The sequence below is a fragment of the Ambystoma mexicanum genome, chromosome 11, assembly GCF_040938575.1.
Source record: "Ambystoma mexicanum isolate Mex_15411 chromosome 11, UKY_AmexF1_1, whole genome shotgun sequence".
NCBI lineage: Eukaryota > Metazoa > Chordata > Amphibia > Caudata > Ambystomatidae > Ambystoma > Ambystoma mexicanum.
Window position 1 is genome coordinate 779,375,811 of NC_090934.1, and position 19,031 is coordinate 779,394,841.

At 45.8% G+C, this 19,031-nt stretch overlaps 1 protein-coding gene across 6 annotated transcripts in view; it reads right to left on the bottom strand.

Moving 5' to 3' along the window:
• AKIP1 (A-kinase interacting protein 1) overlaps positions 1-19,031 on the bottom strand; it is a 275,624-nt gene that overhangs the window by 256,064 nt on the left and 529 nt on the right. The window lies entirely within an intron of this gene.

Below are 19,031 nucleotides of genomic sequence, written 5' to 3' on the forward strand. Positions count from 1 at the left end.
GTGGACCTGGCACAGGGACTGCACACAATGGGAACATGCCCCAAGTGTGGAAAAAGGAAACTGTCCCAGTTGAAGTATTACTGTAACACCTAGCCAAGGTCTGTGAAGTGGAGAGAGCGAGTAAATGGAGTTGGAGATAGGAACAAGGTACAGTGAGCCACAAGAGGGACAGGGGTATGGGCACATGGTGTATGCGAGGGTAACTGGGATCAGGCTTCAACGATTTGACTCAGGAGTCATTGCCATCGCGGCAGCAGGGATGTGCACAGTCTAGACATACGCACACTCATTCATCGCACGCCATAAGGCGTGTTGGTTGTCATCTTGGACGTTCTATGAAGCATGGAAGCACCTACGTACATGTGTGAATAGAGAATCTATACCCTGCAGTGCTTAAAGTGTAACTCGTTATTCAGACACAAACACATGTCCAGAAGAGCAGAGTCACTGACATCAAGGATGCAACTAACAAGAGGGCACGTTGTGTATCATGTTGCAGATGTTGGGTGGGTATGCTAGTGGGGGGGGGAATTAGTAAAGTCACACGGCCATGTTCAACTGATGTACAACACTTGGTTTGTATCCATTCTTGAGTACACTGGACAGGAGTCAGTACACCACGACATGGTTCACCCAGGGAAGTCATTCAAATGCAGCCAGATGCGCAACACAATCATGCATCTTGGTGATGCTTCACTACACATACTCAGGATGCACAATCTTGGTCACTCACCGGACGTGCCCTCGTAATTTGGCAGGACTCCCACGCCTTGCACCTGATCCAGTAGAATGACTTTGCTCATAACGTCTTCATGCTGAGTCAGCTCCTCCTCCTCTGGTAACCTCCCCTCCAGTTGCCATAGCAGAGGCCGGGTTGGCACCCAGCTTGGACTTGGATGGGATGGGCGAGTTAATTCCAGCGCTTCACTACCTGAGCAGCATTGCGCTTCTCAAACCCTAAGGCGTTTATCTCATCCGTGATATGCTGCCAATGCACCATACGCTGAGCATGTTTATGTGTGCTCCCCGGTTGCAGGCACATGTCATGGTGGTGTCTGGTAACGTAGTCCATGAGGATCTGGAGTATTTCATTGTGGAAGTTACTCTTCCTTAATATGCCAGTGTCCTGTGCCATGCCATGGGGTTGAGCCGGTTCCAGCTGTGAAGGCTTTGCCTTCTTGGCACGTGGTGTTGGCATTGACCCTGGGTGGCTGGGACCACTCTGGGCTCCAGATGCCGACCACTAGTGGCCTGGGGCATGGTATTACTCACTGGGGCTGGGACAGCTGCACGTCCCTTACCCTTCAGGGCTGGGACAGCTGCATGTCCGTGGACCCTTGGGACTGGGACAGCTGCATCCGCAGGACGCCCCTGGAACCTTGGGCCTGGGCCTGCTGCACGTCCCCGGCCACATTTCCCTCTTGGGGCCTTTCCACTCATGTTCCAGGTGTAAGTAAACAATGGAAGGCACACCAAACAATTGTCCTGGGCAATTAAGAGTGAGGGGGCAGTGTACCTGATGGAAACTTACTTCTGTGGTCCAGCAAGGCTCAAAACTATCCAGAAATACGGGATGTGTAAAGCACAGGCACCCCAAAAAAAAGAAAATAAACAAAAATAAAATAAACATTGCGTACACGAGACCTGGATAGCTTCTGTAAAAAGAAAAAAAAAACATTTACGGGATACGCAGTGGCACCCAGCAACACAAAAGGTGTACGCGAACCTCGGAAAGATACAGTAAAGGTAAGAATAGGAAGTACGCGATACACAGGGGCACCCAGAATAGAAAAATGCATACACGACTCACCGTTAGCCTTTGAAAATAAAAGTATGCGAGGAGGCAAATCCCCCACCAAAATAAGAAGTTTGTATGGTCCCTGAAGTGAACGAAATGCGTGGCACCCCATCGCAGTATTCCACTCGTCCGTCTACTCCCCTTCGCACGTATGGTCGGAGTTGCTTCTACGCGTACTTATGTATCCCTGAACCTGGCGTGGTCAACGCCAGTGCGCAGCGCGTGTCACATAAGTTGCGCAATAAGGGCCTTTCCTCATTTTTTTACATACAAAGTCCCGCCACTCTGTTTCTGGCTGCCCACGGGTTAATACACGCAAGACCCATGCTCCTGCCTCCGAGACATTTTACCTGTCTCCTACTGCTCTGAGCTGCCTCCTACCAAGTCATCTGCTGCTTCCTGTCCAGTGTGTGCCTGCTGCCCAGCTGCACTGCGATTGGAGTGCCTGCTGTCCAGCCACTGCCAGTGCTCTTATACTTGGCCCTGTGACCACCTCACCTCAGCTGCTTCACTGGACTCCCACCGTGCCATACCAGCACTGTTAGGTAAGATTTCCACAGAGCTGGTAAATCTTCCTTTCCTGGTTCAACTCCAGAACTTTTTGCTTTTCTAGTGGGATATTTTTCATTAATACCTCAGTGAGTGGGAACCTTTTTCCACACTCACCTCATCTTTTTATGGGTATCATTTTTAAGACTCTCCAAAATGTCTTTTTAAAGTTATCATGTCTAACAACTTATTGGCAATAAGTGCCTGTTGTTGCTGGGTTGCCCTAGGGGCTCCCCATTTACCTTTCTTGTGCTAACCTTGAGTGAACTACAGTTCCCAAGGGTAGAAAGGATCTTTGTATCCCTTTTACATTTGATTCTGTGAAACCAGCACACCCCACTTTATGTGGAGTGCTGGGGAGATACAATGTATCCCCTTTCACATTAAAACTTTAACAATTCTGTTACAGTGACAAGCTTACCTTTAATGGCTGGTGGCAGTGATACCTTTTACTAATTTGGTGCACCTTTACCGCGGGCTGTAATCACAGCTGCAGTAAAGGCACCTAAGGGTGCTCATTTTACCAAAATGGCCCCCCCGTCTTCTTTTTCTGCTTTTAGTGTTTGTCGTTTCTTGTTCCTTCCCCCGACATCCAGAGCGGGAAATTCCTTTGTTTGAGTTTTGTCTTTGGCGGGAGTCCCCTGGACACCCCGCCCAGGCTCCAGTCAGTCTGTAAGCACAGGATGTGGGGGAGGAGTCCTAAACTTCCCCCTCCTTTGTCTCATGCCTTCCTTCAACTGGGCCAAATCCCAGTGGGGGGGCTGGCTGTCCTGATTGGACAGCCAGACGCCCGTTTCTTGTAAAATGCGGGGAGAGAATGCAGAGGTTGTGTTGTAGTTCCTGATAAATACTGGAAACCTGGAAGCTGAAGTCATGTCGACCACTGGAACAGAAAACCGAAGAAGATGAAAGAAAAGTGGCGGGAATGATTTCCAGCGACCGGAGAGCCTGCTGTGTAACCGGAGCCTGCTGCAGCCCTTCCTTCCGATCGACCTGGGGGTCTCCGACAACGACGACCCGAACCCAGAGCCTGGTGAGACCCACTAGACTCAAGACGACCTGCATTTTGAGCCATCCCATGGGTTGCTGCGACCTTGCGTTATTGCAATACCCAAATACCCTGGGACCTCCAGCCACTGTGCGGTGCACGGTCTTCCGAATTCCGAATCTTGCAGAAACTTTGTGGCATCCTGGTGCATCTCCAGAAACACGAATCGAGTCCGAAAAGTCCCCTCAGAAGAGTGCTGGACCTTTTAGACGACGAGAATTCAACTGCGATTTTCTGTCTTCTGTGCTCCTTGAAAAGGCGCCATACCTACAGAACCGCATTCAGCCGCGAGAGAAATCTTCCCTAGAGCCTTCTTCATCGATCCCTGCTGCAAAGTCCCTTCTGAGGTCTTGTGTTCAGTCTCCAGGACAAGGAAATCCACTGACCGGGTATTTGGCTGCAGTCCCTGAAGTTCTCCTGCTGCAATCTCTTCTCCATTGCTGAGGTACTGTGTTGGCTTGGGTATATACTCACCTTAAGCCTGTTGGGACTTCTGTGTAGCTTTGGGGTGTCTTCTGTCATTGGGAGGTCCCTCATCCAGTACACCCAGTCCCACTGCTAGAATCCTGCTGGGGTGTCTTCTGCGAAGCCCCTGAACCCTCTTCTAACCCTAGAAGTAAAGTACTCACCTGTTTGCTCAGTTTTCCTAAGGAACTCTGACTTTTGCTACTAAAGAACTTATTCTAACATTGCCTGTTGGTCACCTAGTCCTAGTGACCCCCTCTTCTGCCACTGAGAACATTCATGCTCTAAGGGAAAGGCGTTGAAGGGATTGGGACTTCTGCCTAGAAAAGAAATCAAGTGTTTGGTGGGTAACTGTAATTCTCAGAGTGAACAGTTACAAAAGTTCTTACTGATCTTGAATGTGTGATGCACTATTCTTAAAAGTGTGGTTAACATCTTTTCTTCCTTAGCCACTGTTTTACCAGTCTAAAAGAAAGTAGATGTGAAGGTATTTTACTCTCCTGTGATTAGGTTGTGCCTCTTTACAAAAGTAATGTGCCTGTTTCACCAGATTATTCCTGTAGCGTAATTGTATGAGTGTCCTCCAACTGTTGGTATCACCAGGTTAGTCCTATTAGGATAACTATATGAGTGTCCCCCAACTGGGTCTTGCTTCCCCCGACTTGCTGCTAGCCTGTCCTTAATAAGTCTACATTAAGTTGTTGCCTACCAAGAATAACTATACAGTAAAGTGTGACATTGGGTTTTACTTTCCCCTTCACTGTAAAGTTAAAGTATGTGGGTTTTACTTACCTTGTGTTAGCTGTGTGCCATCCAAAACAAGTTACCAGAGTTATTGCTTACCTCAATCTAGGGTTCCCTAATTTCCAAAGCATCTGTAATTGTATATTACATCCTTAGGTTTTACTCACCTGGTATAACTGTGTTATGACAAAAGTAGTTATAGGTTTTTACAGCAACTAGAATAAGTGTTTCACTATTCACCAAAAGTATACTGTCCAGTTGACTGTTTATGTGATTTGTTCCAAGAGTCACTGTACAACTGGAAGGGCCTACTGTCCTTGTATTACCAAAAGTAATCTTAAAGTAACCATTGGTCTTTTACTCCCAAAGAATAGGCTTTACCTATACTAAATGTGTATAACAAGGTTTTGACTTCCCTAGAACTACTGTTAGGTGTTTCAAATAAGGTTTATACTTGGGTCTGTGTTCTTTCAAGTATAGTGTTGTGTTTTATATTGTGATTTCCTATAATGTGTTAGTACTTGCTTAACCCCTAGATTTATCTGGGCCTACCTGTATTTAAATAAATCCTTTATTTTTTACAATACATAGTGTTTCAGTGTTTCTTTGGATCATATGTATTACAATTTCACTTGTACTGTATCTACTGCCCTCTCTCCCTCCTAAAATAAGCCTACGCTACCCCGAACTCAGGTGGTACAGCCTTATACTAAGAGTGGAGTCTTGTACTGCCTCAGTAGAATGGTTTTACTAAGCTCTTAGTTGGACTTCAGAAAAACTGTCCTAACAAGCACCACCAACAGGCCCAGGACCACCTTTCCCACCCACACCTGCCTCGGGGGTTGCCATGTCTGCACCGTCAGCTTCAGTCCAGGGCGGTAACCCCATGGCAGAGGGCTGTCAACTTCACTGCCAGTTGACATTGTGCTGTAGAATGTCCTGGGGCATTTCCCCTCTTCAACCCAGTGATGCAACGCGGCAAGGAAGGACGTCAGCAGATCTGGAACGGGATAACATCAATGCGGAGGGGGTGGCATCCCGGTCCTTCAAGACCATGCACAAGCGCTGGGAGGACCCGAAATCCAGGACCCACAGCAAGGTCATGCGCTGCATCCAGGCCGGTGCCACCGCAGAGGTGCACTGTGCATGCAGCTGCCGCATGTCTTAACACCAACATGCGGGTCCTGGAGAGGTTTTACCCGGCGCTGCACACCCAGGTCTGCGAGTTGCATCACCGTCAGGTGAGTATCCAGGTGTTGATATGCTCCATGTTGCTGCATGTTCGCAGTAAGCCCCTTAGGCTTGCAGCAAGTATGCCTCCGAGACTGACATCTGCCTGCATGCCCCAGACATTGCTTTCCATGTGTGCATTGGACAATATGTATTTTGAATGAGATATCACTTGTATTGTGTGTTGTACTGCTGCCTTTCAGACTGTGCACATGTTTTGTTACTTGTGTCTGAGGCGTGCCCGTGTGACAGTTGAGGTAGTGTTGCCCGCGTCATGTGCATACATGATGTTCATGTGGATATGCCAAAGATGGGAATGTGTGACTGGCCATCCGTCACGCCTGGATGCAACATGTGCATTTGGATGTCTGATCTAGTCATGTAGATGGATTACAGTTTATTTATTTATTTATTCGCATTTGTTGAGCGCACAGCAGACCGAAGGCATCGTGGCGCTTGTTACAGTGTTGCTTATACTTAGTTACATACAGTTCAGGTCCGTAGGAGTTACATTGGACGATGTTACATTTGTTAACATGCATTGTGGAACAGGTGACTAGGAGAACAGATTAGTTGAATAGGGCAGTTTTTAGTTTTTTGCGGAAGGCAAATAGAGATGTTTCAGCTCTGAGGTCGGTGGGGAGGGAGTTCCAGAGCTTCGGGGCTAGGAAGGGGAAGCCTATACCTCCTGCCTTTGTCCTGTTGACGCGAGGTTATCGTTAGTTGATTGGTGTGTTGTGATGTGGTCGGTCTGGTGGATTGAGCTCTACATAAATGTGTCAGATAGGTATGAAGGTGCTGAGAGGTTGATGCATTTATGCATAGTCGTGAGAATTTTGAAGGAGATACGGTCCTTGACTGGGAGCCAGTGAGCTGTCTTCCTCGCTTGAGTGATGTGGTCTTTTTTCGGTATGCCGAGGGCTGCCCTAAGAGCGTTGTTTTGAGTTGTTTGGAGTCTGGATGTGCCGGCTACGAGCGCATTACAGTAATCTAATTTGGCTCCTATGGTGGCTCTGGCGATTGAGAGGCAGTTATCTTTAGTTAGGAATGGTTTTATTGCGTTGATAAGTTTGGTACTTAGTGCTGAGGCCGAGACTATGGCGCTGACTTGTTTGTCCATTGAAAGGGTTGCGTCTATGTGAACCCCCAGTGTTTTGGCTGAGGATAACACTGGGATGACACAGTTATCTATGTTGAAGTTAAGGTACAACGGGTTCAGGTTGTAGAGTGTGGATTTCTGGCCTAGAATGAGAATTTGTCTTGTCCCCGTTCAAGCAGAGGTCGTTGGTGGCCATCCATGCTTGTATGGTGGAGTAGATTTGCTGTAGGGTAGTGGCATCTTGATGGCAATGCCCTGTCAGGGGAAGGAGAACCTGTGTGTCGTCGGCGTAATTTATGTATGTGATACCTAGTGCGTCCAGTTTGTCAAAGAGAGGCTTGGTAAAAAGATTATAGAGCGTGGGGGCAGTACATGAACCTTGTGGGACACCGCAGTGGATGATGGAGGGTGCAGCATGAGCTGTGTTAGAGAATACTTTCATGGCTCTGCCCTCTAGGAAAGAGGTTACCCAGGATGCTGCATCCTTAGAGAAGTGCGCAGCCTGCGTCAGATGACTGGTGAGTGTGGTGTGATCTACCAGATCAAATGCTGCGGAAAGGTCCAGGAGAAGGAGGAGTGCAGGCTGGCCTTTTCAAGGATGTTAGTGATTTCGTTTGTTAGGTCTAGAAGGGCGGTTTCAGTTCCGTGCCCTTTGCGGAACCCAGATTGTCCTTTTCCTAGGATTGCGTTTGATTCAATGTATAGTTGAATCTGTTTGTGGGCTGCCTTGTCTAGTATTTTCAGGAGGAATGGGACTGTTATGGGTCGGTAGTTATTGGGAGTGGCTGGGTCTAGTGTTTTTTTTAAGAGAGGGCATAACCATGCCTCTTTAAGGCTGTCTGGGACTATGCCTGTTTTGAATGACGCATTGATGAATGCCGTGAGAAGAGGGGCGAGCGGTTCTGCGCAGTCCTTCATAATTTTGGGGTGGCACACATCACCCTTACATTGGGAAGGGTTGAGGTGTCGGAGGATGTCAATGACACTGATGTGATTGCTCATCACACCGCTTGTGGTCTCTGTTGATGCTTGTGCATGACTTGTATGTGCACATGATGCATGTTGATTGGTCGTGAGAGTGGCATGTAGCATGTGAATGTCTGGAGTGATGATCATGCATTTATCTGCATGGATGTGGAATGCATACCCATGTGTGTGGGGGTGGAGGATAATGGTTGTTCCCTTGACTAGTCATGTTCACGTAAATGTTGGTATTGCCAAGCACACATTGGTGCAGTACACTGATGTTTCTGTTCTGTGTCTCCTTTTCCACTGTTGCATCTGATGAAGGGGGCAAAGCGGGTAAGATTGTTGAGCAGTTTATTTGTGCCGTTTGTCCTTTGAAAGTCACTTTTAAAGTGATGGTGCTTTCAGATAGTTCTATTTGTGCAGAAGGAAAGGGCAGAAGGTCTTGATCACAGCCTCAGACTCATTTCACATAGAGATACAGTGGAAACATCCTACTTATCTATAGTACATGCCAGCCTCCAGATCAAAACAGGCAGGCAGCATCAGAATAGACACTCAATTGATCTAATACAATATACCTCCACTGAATGATCTTTGTTTTAACCATTAACAAAGCAAAAACTGAAATGGTACAATACAGAGGTGAGGAACCATAACACCACAGGAGCGCTGGCGAGCTTCGTTACAAGGCCACAGTGAAGCAAGGTGCACTAAGATCAATAAAAAGCGAGGTGTAGCCTGAGGGCAAAAGCATCCCGCTCTTCACCTAGGACCAACTTCCCACATATATTGGCACATCTATGAGCGTTCACTTTTCAGTACCCGAAGGGTGCTCTGTGCCAAAGGAAAGTACTAGTCAGCAAAGAACTCTTCTGACGAAACATCAAAAGGAGGCATTCGGGACTCCACTTCATATAGTCCTCCTGCAGCCCTGGAGCTTAGTCAATTTGCACATGTCAGTGTGCATTTCACAGCAAGTGTGATACGTCCCTACCCAGTCCTGGTCACAGTGCTCTCTCCCAGTTACATTTCAACTCCAGCAAGTCACATCTACCCCTACCCTCAGCTCTCTTCCATCTCACTCTTGCCCTTTAACCGCCAATTGCCTCCCCATCTCACGTGCAACCTCTGCCCCTTTTTGCTTCCCCTATAGGACCTACATTTTCCTCTCTTTCGTTTCACCTTTCTTAATCTCGCTTTGCTCACTTTTTCCTTGACTATCTCGTTTTCTGGCCCACTTTAATCTCTTTCACTCTGCATGGCCGTCCCTATTTGAGCCTTACACCCGCTGGGCATAATCTCTTACAGTGCAAGACACCTTACATTTGGTCACTTATGAAATGGCACAAACCCTTTTGAATAGAAGTGGAACCCACTCACTATACCATCCGTCCACCGCACATGGCCTTCAGGGGCCTGTGTACAACTTTTCAAAGTAATTCAACCCACAGGGTAGGATCTCAAGTAGTCCAATTTCTGGACTGAAATAATAAACCTCCAATCAGATTGCATTCTGGCACGTGTAGGCCTATTTATATAACCTTTACAGGAATGCAAAATGAAATGCATAAAAATGGGAACTGCATGTAAAAGTGGATTAGAGAGTGCTTCTTCTGCCTATTTTAAACAAACAAGAGTGTCAAAAAAAGCATGTGACAAAAGAGTGAGCTTTGGTCTCACTCCACTACTAGTGGTCAAATATTCACACTTCAGAGTTATCTTGTATGCACATTACTGTTGTGCAGCAGAGAACATTTACATCTGTCCATGCGAGGGGCTCACTCCATAGGGCCATGCATGTAAACCTCCAAAGATCTTTGCACTGCCTGCGTTTTTGAATTCTGGACAGAACCTTTCTGCCCATCATCCTTGCCCTGCCAATGAAAGGAATACCATTTTCCTGTTCTAAACAATGAAATAAAGCTATACCAAAGCTCAAACTCTGCTCCTGTCCGTGGGACATTGACCTTGGTTTATGGGGAATTTTACCATAGGCCCACATGTACACAGCGCAGGGTCACCCTGTCGAGAAATCCTAGCTGTACCAATGCAGCCAACTCAGTACAACAAAGGACTCCCGCCAGGACGAAGAACAATTTGCATGGAGATAAAACTTCAATGGAACCATGAAAAGAAGTGTAATTAGTTCCATATGTTCCTGCCCCGAATCCCAACTCTAAACAAATGAAGTTCTCTAACTGTAGAAAACAATACCAAGTTTCAAACCTGTCCAATTAAAACCAACAAAGAAAAAAGGATGCGGCTCAAAGTGCCCAGAACAGCAGCAACTTCCAATATACGCTTTCAACTCTAACTGAGAAATGTATCTGCCGTTTAGACTTTTTTGGGACAGAACAGAGTGAAGCTACGTTCTGCCATTTACCCTTTCAGGAGCGGAACACATTCTAAAGGGGAAGCAGGAACACAGCAAAGCGATTCCAATACACGCACTCTATCCAACCGAGGCAGGCGTCTACATGTTGGAAAAAAATCTGGGCTAGGAAGTGTAAAACAAAAAAAGTTCCATTTACCCGTTCTTGTCCGGAGCACACTCGGAACTATGCAAACTACTGTTTGAGCACCAGCCGAACGCTATGTACACAGTTTAAAGGAACAATTTTCTAAAATGTCAACAGAAGCATCGGGCTGTACCTACCTTCTTTCTGAGTAGTTCCTCACACAAGCGAGTCGGGGAGGCAATGTAGTCTTCTTCCTTTGCTCACATGTCTGGGAAGACAGCAATTGGAGTGTCGGGCGGGAAGCCGGGAATGCTCAAATGCAGCCATCTTTTTTCCCCTGTCGTGTGTTGTTCCTGCTTGATTACAAAGGCGGGCGGCCACCAGGAAAGGCGCCGTTTTATGCCCGCTCCCCCAAGTGGCAGTAAAGTTCAGAGAGCCTCCAACTTCCGTAACGTTACGCAAGTACTGTGTGCCTGCCAGTCAGCAGCTGCCGCCAGTGGCGTCGCCAGGAATCAAATTTAGGACAGGCATAGAGGGGGCCAAAGACAAAAGTAGGGTGGCACAGACAAAAGTAAGGGGGGGGCCACCTATGAAAGGTAATGTGTGACGTCACAAGCACTCCTGCAGAGAGGCTTTTGTGCACATCAACTACCCACACCCCACTGCACTTCCCCCTCCCATCAGAATGCAGGCACGAAAATAATTCAGTGACTAATGGCCCATCATCAAGCTGCTCCATCACTGCTCATTTTGAGACAAACGAAGGAGTATTGCCGTGTGATATGCAGATATTTGCCTCCGTGAGCGTCACAAATAACACCACGAACAGAGAACATGGTCACTGTTTACCTTAAGTGGGGGGAGCACAGCCCCCCCAGGCCTCCCTGGCAATGCCACTGGCTGCCGCTACTGTGCTGAGGCTACTCTTCCCCACAGCAATCGCGCCCCACTGCCAGAGAAATGTCACCCTCCAGGGACCAGGCCAATAGCGCCTCCCAGGGCAATTGCACACTGGGCAGCCACCGCTTCGCCCGGGTCAAGAAACTGGCTTGATTATTATATATGTAGTCACTTACACCAGCGCAGGGTTTGTCTAGTAGCTGCACCAGCGAGCATTCCAAGCCTGAACCATACCGTAAATGAGCTCCGGAGCAGCTACTGTGTCTATAACAGGCTGCCCTGTGTAATTTAAAAACCAGATATTTAGAAAGTCACGTACTTTTTATTTTTCATTTAGTTTATTACAAACTTTTGAAAACAAACACCATACAGTTTGTGACTCCTATTGTTTAAAATTATTTTTAAAAAATTCTACTAAATAGCAGGCATCAAAACTCTATTTTCCCTCACTATATCGTAGCCTGCAATTTCTATTGAGTCATTTATTTTTCAGCGTTGACCCATCTACTTCTTTCATCTTCATTTGTATCTGTTCAAGAAACAAAGTGAGTCCCAAAGTCAGTCTTTTTCGGTCACTGCTGTGCATTCTCCTCCACCAATCTTCTGCACTGTAGGACATTCCGTTGCTCAACTCTTTTCCTAAGTAATTTGTTAAAAGTTCGTAAGTGCAAGCTGAAGAGGACCAGGTGTTTTAAGGTTTCCTCCTCCGCATGGCAAAAAAAAAAAAAAAAATCGGCATTTCAGGTCATCGCCGCCTATTTTTTGTCTTTGTTTTTTAATTTCTTTAGTTTCGAACAAGTTCAGTCTGAATTTTAGGAAAAGTTTCCTCAGATGTTCACACAGGAATATTTCCATATAGTTTGGTATGCTGTTCAGGCTCTTGGCTTCTATCAGAGTTTTTCATGCATTGATCTCTTCTCGATTGTCGATCCAATCTAGTTGGAACAGTTTTTTTTTTCACAGCATTTGGGTTGTTTCTCAGGGTTTTTTCATCTGTGTTAAGTTGTTTCAAGGTGTCTTTGCACTTTTTTCTCCAATCTTGAAGTAGTGACTTGTTCTCCTGCTTTCTATATTCAATCATTACTTCAAATTGGGGCAAGTCAGCATCCTTCATTGTCTTACTATATAGAGTCAACATATTCCATGTTATTTTGGCATTCAGCGTGGACAGCCCGATTTCGTATAGAACACAAGCAGTAGGGAATCCTTGCGGTAACTAGAATTATTTTCCAAAAGGGTGCTTTCGCACCTAGACCAAATCTGACTTTAACAGCCAAACATGTTCTCAGCTCCGAAGATTAAAGATGGGATCACCTTGCTCTTATAAAAATGTATGATGGGTTTATAGGAGTGTTTTCCATACTTTCTTTGTATGATGGTCCCTTGGGCTGTCACTTGCTTGCATTTACTTGCGATTCTTCTTGCCATCGGATCGTCATTTATACTTGAATTTATTAAAGCTCCAAAGTATCGACTACATGGGACTTGTTTCAGGTGGTCTCCACCCAATGTTCATTTGTGATTCCAGTTGGTTGCTCGCTGTCCTTTCCGGTTTGCAAGTACCAATATTTCTGATTTGGCCGCATTTATCTCAAGGCCAATATCCTCTATGTAGGTATTCAGAGCATTCAACTTTCTTTGTAGTGCGATAAGGTGTTAAGTCTAAGAGGACCATATCGTCGGCAAATAAAATCCAGCTTTGGGGGAAACGAAGTTACTCCATCTAGTGCTGTTGCCACTTCAGAGATGTAAAAATTGAAGAGTGTTGCTCCCAATGGGCACCCTTGTTTGACTCCCCGGTCTGTTTTTAATAGGCTTTGACAAGTTGCCTTCATTATCTAGGCGTATCTGGACATATGTATCTGTATAGAGCTCTTTCATGGCCTGTATCAGGCTGCGAGGACAGCCTCTGATTTTTAATTTATCCCATAGTATTCCACGGTCGACTCCATCAAATGCGTGAGCTACATCAATAAACGCCAGGTACACTTGCTGACAGATCGAATAGCCTCCATTTTTAATAAGTTCACGATAAGTAGGTTAAGGCTAAAACCCACTCCCTTTACGAATCCTGTTTGTCTTACGTCGGGAACTTTGTTTTTGTTTATCCATTTTGATAGTTGGTTTAATAGGAGGCTCGCGAAGATTTTACCTACGACGTCTAAAAGGGCTATTGGCCGGTAATTTGATGGATTCATGCGACAGTGTTGGGTTTAGGATATTACAATTCTTTACTATTGTGCATATATATTTAATATTCATACTGTGTTATATACTTGGTGTCTTTCACATTGTAGTTCATGTTTACTTACCAGTTATTAAGAACCCTTGGCTTGCATTATGAAGTCGGGGGCTTCTGTTCATAGAATGTTTTCTTAGGAGTGAGAGTTCGGGAATGAGTGGGTTTCAGTTGGCAGAGTGGCTGGATAGCAGTGCCTGCTGTTGTATGGCTTACACTTAATAAACCTCTTAATAACTTCATACCGCCTCTGCATTCATTTAACATTGGCGACGAAGACTTTGGATCGGCGTGTGGCACACTGCAGCATCCATATCCCTGATTCCGCTTTTCCCCCGGCTACCCGGCTCCATATCCCTGATTCCGCTTCGCCCCCAGCTACTCGGCTGTGGATCTTGCCCTGCCAGCAAACCTGGGAGCGGTTTGGAAGGAGTACGTACGACAGCAGACACCGAGGACCAGGTTAAGAGGTGTGCTTGGGGACAGCGAGCGAAGCGCGTGCGGGCCCCGCCATCATGCCCACGGAAGGGCCGGGACCTGTTGTGTGTGAACGGAAAGCCGGGGAGGGGCCTGAACCCGTCAAGGCCCGTTCACTACCCTCGCTTGCGCACGGCAGCGTGAGGCCAACCCCAGCACGCGCGCCTGGTTCTGCCCCCATCAACGCTGCAAACAGGGAAAGGAGGAGGGCCCCCCCCCTCTACCGCTCACGGCAGCGCAAGTGTTGATCTCTACGAGGCTGAGACTTACGAAAAGGAGGGGGAGTGGCCAATTGATCCTCGCTCGTGCACGGCAGTTCGAGACCAGCTCTGACACGCCTAGATGGGGCGTGGTTTGCCCATCAGATTCGCTCTACCCAGCTTTCTCTGACAAGCAATGTGACGTGGTTGCTAGGAAAAAACTATATGCAAAGAAAGCCTTATTTCAGCTGCGGCAGGGGAATGACCTCAAAGGAAAAGATCCCTGCCAAACAAAGAATGCAGAACGTTGGAATTTTATGTCACAGCAGTTAATTGCTCAATAACTCTTCTCATACATTTGAGACTTTGTCATAACCATACCGCCCTGAAGAGAACACCATAAAACATCTAAAGCACTAAACCTCAACATCCTGTCAGCCTGTCAAAGGGCATATTTGAAAACTACCTTGTAGCCATAGGAGGGGGACAGATTTAGTGCTGCAAGGAAAAAGGCATTACCATTGCACAATTTGGGGCCGGAAGGACGTTGTGTTTTCGATGGCTTGTCAAGAACCCAAAGCGAGGAAGCAGGAGATACGGACGAGTACTCAGTAGCCCTAAAACAGATAGACTTTGAGCCCAAGAAAAATGTAACTTTTGAGCATCATAAGTTCTTTCAGCCGACACAGGAAGCATCAGAACCTGTTGAGTCTTACATTGCATCTCTCACAACAAACACTAAGTCACATCTGTGATTTTGAGACATTAACTGACTCTTTAATAAGGGATGAACTCATGAGATGTACCAACAGCATGAGGATACAAGAGAAGCTGCTGGCAAAAGATGTCACCCTGGAACAGGCAATTGAACTCGCCTGGAGCATCGAGCAAACCACTCAGTACATCAAAGAAATGAAAGTTGACAAACAAGTCCCACATGCTGTGTGTGCGGTAGGCCCAAGAAGAAAGCCGAACTCTGGCACTAGTAGAAGAGATGGGTGGAGCCAAAGATGTGCCAAATGTGGGAGTCCGAAAAATGGTTCCAATTTTCCTACATGTCCGGCCAGATTCGCAGACTGTTTCAAATGTAAACGTAAAGGTCACTTTGTAAATGTTTGCAGGGACTCATCAATCAACATGGTGGAACAAAGGGAACAAAATGCAGAAATGAATCGGATGAGTGTGAGTACACCATCACCAGCACCCACCCAAGTAGTAACACCCAGGCACATTTATCAAATTTCAGCGGTTTCTGGAGAACAGAGTGGACCAATTGATGAGTTCATGATTGAGGGATGCAACCTAAAGATGAAAGTGGACACTGCATCGCCATGGACCATTATATCAGAGGACTCTCTGAAGAACACCTTAAGGAAGGGTCCAAGTGCTCTCAAACTAGCGAATGTCCAACCCTGTGGGTATTGTGAATCGGCTATTGATATAGTGGGACAATTCCAGGCACTAGTTTCATATAAAGGACGGAGGTGCTCTGCATGCATTTTGGTTGCCAAAAAGGATGCCTCATTATTATTAGGTTGGGAAGAACAGAACAGAGGAAGCTACGTGTGAGAGTACAAGCAAGTGCTTTAGAACCGGTGACCATAGCGGAAATGGAAGACAAATGGTCTAGAGAATTTCCAAAAGTATTTACAGAGAAGTTAGGGAAACAACAACTTTGAACACAACATTAAACTCAAAACAAATTCCCAACCCATGATTCACAAAGTAAGGCCAGTACCTCTAAACAAGAGGGGACATTTACGTGAAGAATTATCTGAAATAATTAGTAAGGGAGTCTTCGAACGCAATGGGGGTACGGAATGGCTATCCCCGGTAGTGCTGGTGACCAAGAGCAATGGAAAATTGAGACTCTGTGGACTTTAGGGCATTAAACAAAATATTCTAGTCGAGAGACATCCCTTGCCCATCATTGCCAAAACTTTAGCTACTTTGGGGGAACCCAAATGGTTTTCAGTGATTGACTTATCTGCGGCCTACCATCAAGTACCTCTCTCGGAACAATGTCAGCACCTTACAGCTTTTGTTCCTCCGCATGCCATTTGGCTTAGCATCAGCTGCTTCTGTCTTCCAGGAAGTACTGGAGGAGGTCTTAAGAGGCATTGAAAAAGTAGCTGTATTTCAAGATGACATATTGGTGTATACTGAAAGTGAGAGTGAGCATGAGGCATCACTGAGGTGTGTGTTGACCAGATTGAAAGAGGCAGGGCTTACTGTTCAAAGAAGCAAATGCAAAATTGCAGTTAGGGAAGTAGAATATTTGGGACCCAGAATATCTAATGAAGATTTCTTGCCGAAGAGCACATTGGTAGAAAGCATCTGCAAAGCTCCCGCACCAACTGACAAAGATCAGTTAAGATCATTTATGGGACTTGCGGAATTTTATCATAAGTTTGTGAATGGTTTTGCGTCCATTTAATCTCCATTAAGGAACCTACTCAAGAAAGGTATTAATATTGGATGGTCCGAGGATTGCCAGGTAGCATTCACAACTATAATAGAGGGCATTGCCAAGGTCCCATCACTAGGTGGATTTGTGTCAGGAAGAAAAACTACACTGTCTGTAGATGCCAGCATGCTGGGTTTAGGTGCCACATTGACACAATATGACTCAGGTAAAACAGAGCATGTTATAGCGTTTGCCTCAAGGCCATTGAGGGGGGCAGAGAGAAACTACTCTGTAATTGAGAGGGAGGCATTAGCAGTATCTTGGGCAATACTTCATTTCAAATTTTTTTCATAGGGGCCAAGTATTCCAAGTGAAGACGGACCACAAACCGTTAATTCAACTCATGAGCAGTTCAGATTGGGCCAAAGATTCACCCAGAATTGCCAGGTGGATGGTAGGGTTGTTAGGTTATAATTTTACAATTTGTCATATACCGGGTAGGGAGAACGTAGTGGCAGACTGCCTATCTAGATTACCGGTTGGGATTGAAGACAATATTGAAATAACCAGAGAACAGGATTTGGTTATTACGGATGTCGAATATGATGCGGCAAGCAAAGACAATTGAATAGAAGCAGGCAGAGGATACTGAATTGAGCAAGGTAAAAGTTGGATCATGGAAGGGTGGCTCCATAAGAACAATTTAGACGGGGGTTATGACAGGTATTATGAGGTGACGGAAGTACTAAGTCTGTCGGAAGATGGGTGTAGACTTAGAAGGGGAAACAAAGCTGTTCCTCCTAGTAGCATTAGACCCCAGTTAGTCAATCTAGCTCCCCGAGGACATTTAGGGATGGGGGGCACCAAGAGACTATTTAGACAGTCATTCTGGTGGTCTGGCATGGACCGTGAGGTTGAAAAGAAGGTTCGGCATTGTAAGGAGTGTGAGAAAAGCGACAAAGGGAAGTGTGTGAGGGAAGTACCTCTTTCTCCTGCAAAGGTACCCAGTGAGCCATGGCAGAAAGTGGCGATTGACTTGGTGGGGCCTCTACAAGGACTTGGTGAGGGGTACAAATATTTGTTAGTAATGATAGATTAGCATTCCAAATGGCTGGAGTGGAGAGCACTCAGAGAAGCTACCACTATGGAAATTATATCTTTTCTTGAAGACATATTCTATAAAGAGGCATTTCCCACTGAAATAGTTAGACAATGTAGTACAATTTTGTTCAGACAAAATGTTGAATTTCTTAGGGAAGTTTAGTATCAAACATGTATGCACAGCATTAGATCACCCGAGAGCCAATGGGTTAGTAGAGAGAGCAAACTGATTCATAAAAGGTGGAATACAATTAGCATCTGCAGCAGGTTTAGAGTGGACAAAAGGTTCTCAAAGAAATGGTATTACTGTACAACCCCTCATTCGACCACAAAGATATCGCCATTTGTATCATTAAAAGGCAGACAACCGGGAACCAAGTTATGTCCGGGTTGGCTGCAGATGGCAGGATTTGTGGAGGTAGATTGCCAAGAAATTATGAGGCTGATCAGGGAGGCACAAGATACGTACAAACAGAGATTTGATGAGGTTACAAAGGCTAAATAAAGACATTTTGAAATTGGTGATTATGTTCTGATAAAGAATCCCCGTTTAGGATCCAAGTGTGTGCAGAGCAAATTCTTAGGACCTAGGAAGATTTCAGCAGTTAGTGGAAATGTGGTGATTCTAGAAGGTGGTGAATGTTGGTCCAAATCAAGGATAGTCAAAGGTTCTTCCAGTGTGGGTGAGGATGGTATGGTGAGGACTGAAAGCGACATGAATGATGAGATCACAGGTGGTGAAATGGAAATGGAACATAGCGAAAAATAACTTGCTGTAAACAGGGAGGATGGCTTTACTATCGATTCAGGAAACTGTAAAGGAAGAGCTAGGAAGAGACCAACACGGTTCAGAGATTACTGTCTTGAATAAAGGCCAAATGGCTGTTAATGTGAAGGGAGATGTGTTTGGTTAAGGATATTACAATTCTTTATTATTGTGCATATATATTTAATATTCATACTGTGTTATATACTTGGTGTCTTTCACATTGTAGTTCATGTTTACTTACCAGTGATTAAGAACCCTTGGCTTGCATTATGAAGTCAGGAGCTTCTGTTCATAGAATGTTTTCTTAGGAGTGGGAGTTCTGGAATGAGTGGGTCTCAGTTGGCAGAGTGGCTGGATAGCAGTGCCTGCTGTTGTATGGCTTACACTTAATAAACCTCTTAATAACTTCATACCACCTCTGCATTCATTTAACAGACAGCCCTTTTTATAACGGCAATCGCGCCCCACACCCAGAGAAATTTCACCCTCCAAGGACCAACCCAACAGCGCCCCCCAGGGCAATTGCACACTGGGAAGCCGCCGCTTCGCCCAGGTTAAGAAACAGGGCCGATTATTA